Raw genomic sequence first — 12,190 nt, 5'->3', positions numbered from 1 at the left:
AAATACCTCATTGGAAAAACAATTGACTGGAAAATAGATCTAGGAGAGACAGTCTAAGAATTATTGGACTACCTGAAAACCATAATGAAAAAATGAACCTAAACAACATCTTTCAAGAAATCATCAAGGAAAACTGCCCCAATGTCCTAGAATCCGAGGATAAAATATCCATTGAAAGAATTCACTGATCATCTCCTGAAAGAGATTCCCAAATGAAAACTTCAATATTGTAGCTAAATTTCAGAATTATCACACCAAGGAGAAAATACTGCAAGTAGCCAGAAAGAAACAATTCAAATATCGGGGAGCTACAATCAGGATGGCTCAGGAACTAGCAGCTTCCACTTTAAAAGACTGAAGGTCCTGGAATATGATATTCCAAAGGGCAAAGGACCTTGAATTACAGCTAAGAATCAACTATCCAGAAAAATTGAGCATTACTAATCAGGTAGAAAGATGGGCATTCAATGAAACAGTTGAATTTCATTTATATTTTAAGAAAAGATCAGAGCTGAACAGAAAATCTGATCTTTAAATACATAAATCAAGAGAAGCATAAAAGGGTAAAAAGGTAAGAAACAAAAGTTTTTTTTCAAGGTTAAAAAGTTTATATCCCTAAATGAAAAGAGGACATGTTTAACTCTTGAGAACTGTGTCTAGTTAGGGGTATACTTTCAAGGTGCAAGTAAAATTTGACTTTATTGTGATGATATAAAAAAGAAACTAGGAGTGGAAAAGGAATCATACTGAAAGAACACGAAAGGGGAGGTAAAATGTTGTAAATTACATCACATGAAGAGGCAAAAAACCCTATTAAACGCTATTACAATTGAGGGGAAGAAAGGAAAGGGAATGAGCATTATATGATTTGGCTCAAAGAGAGAATATCAGATATATTTAGTTTGATAGAAAAACTTGTATCAACCTGTAGGGAAGTGAGAGGGGAAAGGGGAAAGGAAAGAGGGAGGCTAATAGACAGGACAACAGAAGTAGAAGGGGAAAGGGATAAGAAAGGAGGAAGGAGCTATAAAAGACAAGGGGTGTTTGAGGGAGATGGTGGTCAGAAGCAAAATACTAAGGAGAAAGAAAAGGAGGAAAGGAACAACTTGGGGAAAATAAGATGGTGGGAATGTTAATAGGATGAACTCTCCCATAAAACAGAAACAGATAGCAAACTGCAGTAAAAGTCAGAATCTTACAGTTGACTGTTTACAATAAACACATTTAAAACAGACATACATACAGAGTAAATGTAAAAGGCTGGAGCAGAATCTATTATGCTTCCACTGAAATTAAAAAAAAAAAAGCAGGGGTAGTGATTCTGATCTCTGATCAAGCAAAAGTAAAAATAGATTCAGTTAAAAGAGATAAGAAAGGAAACTACATTTTACTAAAGGGTACCATACAAAGAGAAGTAATATCAATACTAAATATATATGCACCAAGTGGTGTAGCATACAAAATTCCTAGAGGAGAAATTAAGACAGTGAAACTATACAAATGGAGGATCTCAACCTTGCTCTATCAGAACTAGATAAATCAAACTATAAAATAAATGAGAAAGAAGTTAAAAAGGTAAATATAATTTTAGAAAAGTTAGGCATGATAGATCTTTGAAGAAAACTGAATGAAGACAGAAAGGAATACACTATTTCTCAGCACTACATGGAATCTACATAAAATTGACCATGTATTAGGGCATAAAAACCTCAAAATCAAATTCAAAAAGGCAGAAATAGCTAAGGCATCTTTTCCAGATTGTGATGCAATAAAAATGTCATGTAATAAAGGGCCAGAGAAAAATAAACCAAAAATCAATTGGAAACTAAATAATCTAATCCTAAAGAATGAGTGGGTGAAAAAACAAAGCACAAACACAATTGATAATTTCATCCAAGAGAATGACAATAATAAAACAACATACCAAAATTTATGGATACAATAAAAGCAGTTCTTAGGGGAAATTTTATATTTCTACATGCTTATTTGCATAAAATAGACAAAAAAGATTAATGAATTGGGCACACAACTAAACAAAAACTAGAAAAAAAAAAACAAATTAAAACCCCACAATTAAATATCAGATTTGAAATTTTGAAAATAAAGGGAGAAATTAATAAAATTGAAAGTAAAAAAATACTATTGAAATAATAAACAAACTGAGTTGATTTTATGCAAAAAAACAAAATATGTAAACTTTTAGTTACTTTGATTAGAAAAAGGAAAGAAGAAAATCAAATTGCTAGTATCAAAAATGAAAAGGGTAAAATTTGCACCAATGAAGAGGAAATTAAGGAAATAATTAGGAGCTATTTTGCCCAACTGTATGCCAATAAATTTGAAAATTTAAATGAAATTGATGAGTACTTTAAAAAATATAGATTGCCCAGATTAACAGAGGAGGAAATAAATTATTTAAATAGTCCCATTTTAGAAAAAGAAATGGAACAATCTATTAATCAACTTCTTAGAAAAAATCTCCTGGACTAGATGGAGATTTTAATTTAAAGAGCAACTAATTTTAATACTATGCAAACTCTTTGGAAAAATAGAGAAAGAAGGTATCCTACCAAATTCTTTTTGTGACACATATATGGTGCTATTACATAAATCAGGTAGGATCAAAACAGAGAAAGAAAATGATAGGCCAATTTCCCTAATGAATATGGATGTAAAAATCTTAAATAAAATATTAGGAAAGAGATTACAACAAGTTATTCCCAGAATAATATACCATGACCAAATAGGATTTATATCAGGAATGCAGTGCTGGTTCAATATTAGGAAAACTATTAGCATAATTCCATTTAAAATAACTATAGATAGTATAAACTATTTGGGAGTGTACCTGCCAAGACAAAATCAGGAAGTACATAAACACAATTACAAAATACTTTCCCTACAAATAAAGTTAGATCTAATCAATTGGAAAAATATCAAGTGCTCATGGGTAGAACACAATAGTCTATGATACAATAGTCAATGATTATAGTAATCTAGTGTTTGATAAACCTAAAGACTCTAGCTTTTGGGCTAAGAACTCACTATTTTACAAAAATTGCTAGTAAATTGGAAATTAGTATGGCAGAAACCAAGCCATACTAACACCTAATACCTAACATCCTGTACAATATAAGGTTGAAATGAGTTCATGATTTAGACATAAAGAGTAGTTTTATAAGCAAATTAGAAAAATCAAGGATAATCTACCTCTCAGATCCTTGGAGAAAAAAGAAATTTGTAGCAAAAACAAAACAAAACAAAACAAAACAAAACAAAACTACAGTACAATTTAGAATACAAAATCGATCATTTTGAATATATTAAGTTAAAAACATTTTGTACAAACAAAACCAATACAGACAAGATTAAAAGGGAAGCAGAAAACTGGGGAAAATTTTTTACCTCTAAGATCTAATAAAGGCCACATTTTTAAAATATATAGAGAATTGATTCAAATTTATAAGAAATAAGCCATTTTTCTATTGATAAATGATCAAAGGATATGAATAGATAATTTTCAGATGAATAAATTAAGACTGTTTCTAGTCATATGAAAAAATATTCTAAATCACTATTGATCAGAGAAATGAAAATCAGGATAACTCTGAGGTACCACTATACACCTCTCAGATTGGCTAAGATGAGAGGAAAAGATGATGATGAATATTGGAGGGAATGTGGGAAAATTGTGACATTAATACATTGTTCATGGATTGGTGAACTGATCCAACTATTCTGGAGAGCAATATGGAATTATGACCAAAGGGCTATCAAACTATGCATACCCTTTGATCCAGCAGTGTTTCTACTAGGCTTATATCCTAAAGAGATATTAAAGAAGGGAAAGGGACCCATATGTGCAAAAATGTTTGTGGCAGCTCTTTTTGTAGTGGCAAGAAACTGGAAACTGAGTGGATGCCCATCAGTTGGAAAATGGCTGATAAGTTATGGTATATGAATGTTATGGAATATTATTGTTTCCTAAGAAATGTTCCATAAGAAAGGATGATTTCAGAAAGGCCTGGAGAGACTTACATGAATTGATGCTGAATGAAATGAGCAGAACCAGGAGATCATTGTACGCAGCAGCAGCAAGATTATATGACAAGCAATTCTGATGGACATGGCTCTTTTCAACAATGAGATGGTTCAGCAGTTCTAATAGTCTTGTGATAAAGAAAGACTTATGCACCAAGAGAGAGGCCAGTGAGAAATGAATGTAGACCACAACAAAATATTTCACTCTTTTTGTTGTTTTTGCTTACATTTTGTTTTTTCTTATTTTTTTCCTTTTTTAATCTGATTTTTCTTGTGCAGCATGATATTAGTGGAAATATGTATAAAGGAATTGCACATGTTTAACATATATTGGTTCACTTGCCAACTGAGTAAGGTGGTAAGGGAAGAGATGGGAAAAAATTAGGACAAGGGTTTTGTAGGGGTGAATGTTGAAAATTATCCATGTTATATTTTGAAAATAAAAAGCTTTAATTAAAATGAATAAATAAAAAGTAGCAGCCCTTTTGTAGGGGCAAGGAACTGGAAACGAATGGATGCCCATCAGCTGGGAAATGGTTGAATAAGTTATAAGACATGAATATGATGAAATATTATTGTTCTATAACAAATAATTATCAGCATGATTTTAGAAAGACCTGGAGAGACATGAACTTAGGCTAAGTAAAGTGAGTAGAACCAGTAGAACCAGGAGAACATTGTACACAGGAACAAGAGTATCTGATGACAAGCAATTCTGTTGGATGTGGCTCTTTTCAACGGTGAGGTGATTCAGGCCAATTCCAATCATCTTGTGATGGAAAGAGCCATCTGTATCCAGAGAGCCGAGTGTGGGGATTGAGTGTGAGTCACAACATAGTATGTTCACTTTTTGCTATTTGCTTTCATTTTTTAATCTATTTTTTTCCCCTTTTAGATCTGATTTTTCTTGTGCAGCATGATAAATGTGGAAATACGTATAGAAGAACTGCACATGTTTACCATGTTGGATTATTTACTGTCTAGAGCAGGAAATGGGGGAAGGGAAGGAGAAAAAAATTGGAACAAAAGATTTTGCAAGTGTGACTGTTGAAAACTATCTATGCATATGTTTTGAACATAAAGCTTTATAAAGAAAAATAAAAAGAACTATCCTAGACCAGTGCTGAGGAAAATGCCACACCTTATGATGAAGGATGATTGTCAAAGAAGGAGCTCCTTTTGTTCACAGCCATGGTGGTAAACAGAAAAGGCGATGAAAGAGCATTCCAACTGACAAATTATTAAAATCAATAATTTTTCTTGCTAAATAGATTAAGGAACATACATGAATTATTAGACTATAACTTAAAATTTAAACTTGGATAATTTACGAATATCAGTGTTTTAATTTTTAGTTCCTTATAAGTTTCAATAGCCCTAGTTGCTTTGTCCACATTATAATTCTCAGTACCACCTCTTTCCTGAAAATTTCCTTGCTTTTCACCTACACTCCTAGCTAAAAAAATCTTAGATTTTCCTAGAGGACTTTGCCTATATTTATCCTTTCCTCTTATTATATTGTATGTTTTAAAAAATATATATTTCTGCATGTTTTCTATCCCTGCTCCCTTATAAATTCCCTGAGGTTCAGAACTATGTTGTTTTCTTTGTGTCCACAATACCTAGCCATTATTGTGTACATAGTAGGCATAAATTCTACAAGAATTAGTGTAATCTAGATATAAGGGATGTCAAGAACAAAATGTTAACGAAGTTAATTAGGAAGAATGGAAGAGCCTGAGCAAGCATACAGATACTTGGACATACTAAACTAAAGATATATGAAAAGTAGAGGTGAGGTAAGAAAGTGTTTTGGAGAGCTTTAGAATTTTGAAGAAAACCAACAAATGAATTTGGGTATAGGAAATTTGTGAATTGAAATTGAAGGTAGGAGAGAGAGGAAGAAAGAGAAGGACTACAGCATAAGAGAAGAACTCAAGATAAAGGCAGAAAGGGTTTAGAGGTAAAGGAGAAGATGGATTTGAGCCAAAGAAGGATTCAAAGTCAAAATAAATGGAAAAGAAGCATTAAAGAGGAGTAAGAAGGGAAAGGAGCAGAAAAAAAAAAAAAAAGGAAGAGCAGGAAAGGGAAAAATTGCCAATGTGGAAATGGTATACTAGCTCCCATTCAAGTGTCTCAATCTACAGTTGAAGAAGCTCCCCTGAGTTCATTAAGCCAAGTGGTGAAGTCGTACTTTCTTATCAACAGAGTAATAATCTATGAAGTAACTATTGAACCTCTCAGGTTTGACTCTATGGCAGATGAGCAGCCCCTGTAGAAACCATGATTTTCTTGACATATAGAAAGAACAGCCAATATATTAAGTAAAGATTTGAAGTTGCTGGGCTGAATTGAATGTTTCATGTGAAGTAGTCTACAAAGACTGGATCTGCTCCTTTTTAATGCAATTTTAAAAGTCTTATGTATTCTCTGGTACAAAATTTATGGAAAAATGGCAATTTTTTTTTGTCTCTGTTCCTTGTATAAAAGAAGAATCAGTTTTTTGTTAATAAAAAAAGATTGTCTTAATGGAATTGAATTAATGTTTTGTTTGTGAGAACAACCCTCAAAATATGAAATGTGTTTTAGAAATAATGCATTGGGCCATTTCATAGAAAGAGAAAATACCTGAAGGAAGGGGCAGGTCTCTCTACAACCTTTTAGATTAGTTTAGACTATATAAAGTTCAGAGAAGGGCATAAAGATTTTTGCCTGATTGGCCTCCTATAGAGGCAATCTCCATGAGAAGAGCAATTTGAGATCTATCAGCAGGTAAGTCAATCTAATTTGGGAAACCCAAAATACAAACAGTGGGTGGACCCAAAACAAGCACTGGAAGGGATCTAAACATTCCTTAAAGCCATTTAGTTTTCCTGAAGGTTTTCTGAGATCAATTTGACCTCTACAGTAGGTTTTTGGATTGGATAATTTTCTAGATACATAAACCCAGTTTCTTTCTTTTTTTTTTTTTTTAAATTTTTATTTTTATTTAATAGCCTTTTATTTACAGGATATATACATGGGTAACTTTACAGCATTAACAATTGCCAAACCTCTTGTTCCAATTTTTCACCTCTTACCCCCCCCACCCCCTCCCCTAGATGGCAGGATGACCAGTAGATGTTAAATATATTAAAATATAAATTAGATACACAATAAGTATACCTGACCAAAACGTTATTTTGCTGTAAAAAAAGAATCAGACTCTGAAATATTGTACAATTAGCTTGTGAAGGAAATCAAAAATGCAGGTGTGCATAAATATAGGGATTGGGAATTCAATGTAATGGTTTTTAGTCATCTCCCAGAGTTCTTTTTCTGGGCATAGCTAGTTCAGTTCATTACTGCTCCATTAGAAATGATTTGGTTGATCTCGTTGCTGAGGATGGCCTGATCCATCAGAACTGGTCATCATCTAGTATTGTTGTTGAAGTATATAATGATCTCCTGGTCCTGCTCATTTCACTCAGCATCAGTTCGTGTAAGTCTCTCCAGGCCTTTCTGAAGTTATCCTGTTGGTCATTTCTTACAGAACAGTAATATTCCATAATTTTCATATACCACAATTTATTCAACCATTCTCCAACTGATGGACATCCATTCAGTTTCCAGTTTTTAGCCACTACAAAAAGGGCTGCCACAAACATTCCATAAACCCAGTTTCAAACAATATTAATAAATGATATAAGCTTATAACATATTTTTTCTATGATGAAGTATTGTTCGTGTAAAATTATCTCTTCTCTTTTGAGGTCATTTTTAGGAGAAAATACTTTTCTTTATGTAATGAAAGTGTTGAATAAAATATTTCACTATTTTTATAACTTCATTTATAAATCTCAGACTTTTTAGAACCCAGTAGTTCTGGTGAAGATTTTATACATACAAAATGAAGAAGCTAGAATTTTCAAGCATTCAACTCTAGAAATGAAAAAATCATGGAAAAGAAAAAGGAGTAAGAAAAAGAAGAAGAGAAAGGGAGATGGATAAGAGAGAGAAAAGAAAAAAGAGGAGTAGGAGGGAAGGAGGGAAAGAAGAAAGGTATGGAGGGAAGAAGGAAGGGAGGAAAGGAAAAAGGGAGGAATGGAGGGAGGGAGGGAAAAAGAGAAACAGGAAAGGAAGGAAGAGGAAGAGAAGGAAGACAGCCCAACTTTGAGTTCTCTTTTTTTTTCAGTTTCTGCTGTTTTCATTCTATTTTTCAATTTCTCCTTGCTCCTGTACTACTGGTTGCTTCCAATTTCTCATCTTCCCACTGCAGCTATTGCTACAGATCATTTCTGAAGTCTCCTCTTCTTCAAGATCTATCTCACATAGACTGACTCTTTAAGAAATCTCATGTGTGATCAGTCCCATATGAATCTCAAAGCTAACATAGAAATTTTTCCATAAATTTTGTACCAGAGAATACATAAGACTTTTAAAATTGCATTAAAAAGGAGCAGATCCAGTCTTTGTAGACTACTTCACATGAAACATTCAACTCAGCCCAGCAACTTCAAATCTTTACTTAATATATTGGCTGTTCTCTCTATATGTCAAGAAAATCATGGTTTCTTCTGAACTACAAAGCCCAAGGTACAAGTAAGTTTTTCCATTCTTATTAAAAATATATAAGTGAAAGGCAGTGTGATGAAGTTAGTGGAAAGCATGATGGATTTAGAAAGAACTTGGGTTCAATTCTGAGTTTTGCCTTAGTGATTTTGGACAAGTCACTTAAATTTCCTGAGCCTGTATTTGTTAAATATGCAGGACAAGAACTTCAAGATATATTACAGTTTCAAGTCTCAGATACTACAACCATATGATTCTTCATCAGAAGACTTCATATAAAGTACTTATTATCTTAAAGAGGAGATTCATTGACATATTTAGATAAAATTAGATAAGATTCCATCGAATTCCTGTATTCTCTAAATGTTTAGTAATGACACAAAACTGCAGAGGCTAAGTAGTATCAGATTCTGAGAGATCTTGAGTGCCCATTCTAGGAGAAAGTTTGATTCTTGTGGTATGCAAATGAAATTCTCTGAGCATAATTAGTTTATTAACAGTGACAACTGTTAACAAAGCAGGTTATATTGGCCACCTCAGTGAAGTCATCAATTCCTATGAGAAAAGAGGTTTTTTTTTTAATTGACTTGTCAGAAATGAGAGGTTCTGGCTAGTTGTGGGACATTACAATTGGCTATGCTGGAGAAAATGGGACAGCACAACTCTGAAAATTTTGTTCACTTGTTTCCAGTTTTTTCCTAATCTGTGACCCCTTTTGGGATTTTTCTTGGCAGAAATACTGGGGTGGTTTGCCATTTCCTCTCTAGCTCATTTGACAAATGAAGAATCCAAGGCAAACAGCATGAAATGATTTGCCCAGGGTCACACAGTCAGTAAGTGTCTGAAGCCAGATCTGAACTCAGGAAAAAGACTTCCTGACAAAAGATACCACCATTAGGCATTAGGAATGCTAATTCCATGAGTGTTTGAAGCACAAAGATGATCCAAACATCAGGCAAAAAAATGTCCAAAGTTCTTTTCTTCCTAAGATTCAAACACTTGGATCTTATCCAAAAGAAATGTGGTTGCTGGTGTGGAAATAAATGCCCAACTCCTTAGTCCTGCCCTCCAAGACTGTAATGCTGGAAAAACTTAGGCAAGATAGAGATTAGAGAGGGTTTTTAATATTTTAATAGTGGAGAGTTGGACTGTTGACCAAACAAGATCTATGGCCAAATAGCCAGCTGAATAGGATTCTTGTCTCAAAGAATGCTTTGAGCAAAGAGCAAGAGATTCCAGAGACTCTTAAAGGGCTCCAACGATCAAGGAAACAAAGGCAAGAAGGGGCAGAGCACTGATGAGCCAGAACTCCAGGAAGGACCATAACTTCTGTTCTGACAGGTTGGAGGTAAGGAGCAAGGATCATAAATTCTGATAAGTTGAGAGGGAAGAAGCTTGGAGACAGGATGTCTGAAAGATGCCCAAACATTCGAAATAAGCCACCTGTAGTTTTATGACTCTTTGGAATGCCAGAGTGGCCAGGGCTCCCAGGCCTAATTATCTCAGTCTTAATGGCCAGGAAGGGGAGTTACCACCAGGGAAACTGAAGCAGAACAATCCAGGGAAACTGAGGCAGAATGATTCAGAGAAACTGAAGCATAGCAAGACCAGTCATTACCTTTTTACCATTCTAGTTGTATTTATCACCACTTAGGGTCATAAATTTTAATGTGAAATGAATTGCTTAGCATGATTCTAATAGATCCTTTACTTAAATGTCTCCAATGCTTCTTTATACTATACTATATTCCCAGAATGCCCTCTTTCCTTATGCACTTCTTTTAAAATCTTACCCATTTCAAGGTCCTGTTGAAGTGCTATCCCCTCAAAAAAATCCTTCTATGATCCCTCATACAATAAAAAATGATCGATTTTTCAACTGAACTGCTAGCCCTTTGATTATACTTCTCTTATGTGTCTTTATTGTTTGAAATAATATTTGTGTAGATGTCACACACTCTACCAATCTAGGATATTAAGCTCCCTAATGGTCAGGAGTTATTTTAAAATTTGTTTTATTTATCCTTGTATTTTCTGTAACACATTTGCAACTACATTGGTAGAGGTTGTTTCTTAACTCAGTGAAATCATAAGTCAAGACTAAGGCAAAAACCAACAAAAAGCTTTCTGTAGTCCCTAGCACAGTGCATATGTAATAGGCACTTGAAAAATATTTGTTGACTAATTGACCAACTGACTGAATGAATGATTTAAAATTATTGTAGCCCAGCTTCCACTCAAGCCTGGAGGAATTTTGTGCGCTCCTGAGTAGAAAAAGGCAGACATATCTCTTTATTGCCTGAAAGAATGATGACTTCAAACACTGTTTATTTGTGCTAATAGCCTTAGTTATACTTCTTCCAGAGACTATTTAGAGAGAGCCTTGTAGAACTTACTTCCTGGGAGTCAGTGAAGAGTTAAGTAGCCCACTGAAGCTTTCCAAGATGTGGACATTACCAGAGGTGATCCTTTAATATTTCTGACCACCAGAGACCACAATTTTAGAAATATTGTTTCCTTCATAAGATGTTCTCCCTTTCCTAATTTGAGCTGTCTTATCTCACTCTCAACTGAAGGGCAACTTTAATTTTATGTATTCTTGGGCATATTCTAGTCTGTATAACTCTTAATTTCTATTTGCTCTTAGTTTAGACACATGAGTTTATATTCTATTACTATTTGTAATGCTTTCTCCTGGTATTAATAGTTGGTGACAAGTGTGAGCCAAAGAATACTCTCCACCTTAACAGTAATAAAGAAAGCAACTTTTCTTTTGAAGACAAACTCACACCCCTAGACCAGAATCCCTGAACACCCATCATATACAGGGCCTGAGTACTTTCAGGGAAGAGCCTGGACATAACAAGTTGAAGAATTGTTGGAATCTTTACAAAATGTTGAGTCATTAGAGTTGATAGAGACAATAATTATCTAATTTAGCATGGTTCAGTATGATTGATCTGATCCTAAAAGGACGTGTTATGGGCCAGAAGAAACAAGGTACTAAGTACAACTGATAGAAACAATGCTTGTGTTCACACCTTTAGAGAGCTCATATAAATAAGAAGTATTTAAGTACTCATTGGAGTTCACAGGTTTGAAGATTTCAGGGTTTAGTATGAGATATCTGAATTCACACCTCCCTTGAAGCTCTCAGGGCCAGAGAGCACTCTGGGAGAAATCCATCATCCCATTCTCCCAGAAGAGGAGTTAACCTTTGAGAGATCATATATAAGAAACAGACAGAGGCTCTCTCAGGGAGTTCAGCTGAATTAGATTGAAGAAGGGCACGTCGGTTAGTTCAGCAGAAGCTCACTCTCAGAGACGCAACCAGATTCACTTCATCTCACACAGCTGTGGTGGCTGGGCTCTCGCACTTCCCCCCACTGAGACCAACACGGGTCTGAAAGGCTCTCCAGAAAGCTGCCCAGCCCCAGGCAAGGAGGTGCTGGCTGGAGGCTGAAGAAAGCAGAGGCAGAAGCAAGGGACAAAGCTGCAAGAGCTCTTAGAACCAAGCAGAAAGATAGACCTCTAAGGAAAGCTAACTGGGCTATATTGAATGACACAATAAAAGATCTGAACTTTTAGCACCTGGCTG

The sequence above is a fragment of the Sarcophilus harrisii genome, chromosome 3 (genome assembly GCF_902635505.1).
Source record: "Sarcophilus harrisii chromosome 3, mSarHar1.11, whole genome shotgun sequence".
NCBI classification, from domain to species: Eukaryota; Metazoa; Chordata; class Mammalia; order Dasyuromorphia; family Dasyuridae; genus Sarcophilus; species Sarcophilus harrisii.
The sequence above is the reverse complement of the archived record's forward strand: the minus strand, read 5'-3'. Positions refer to the sequence as shown.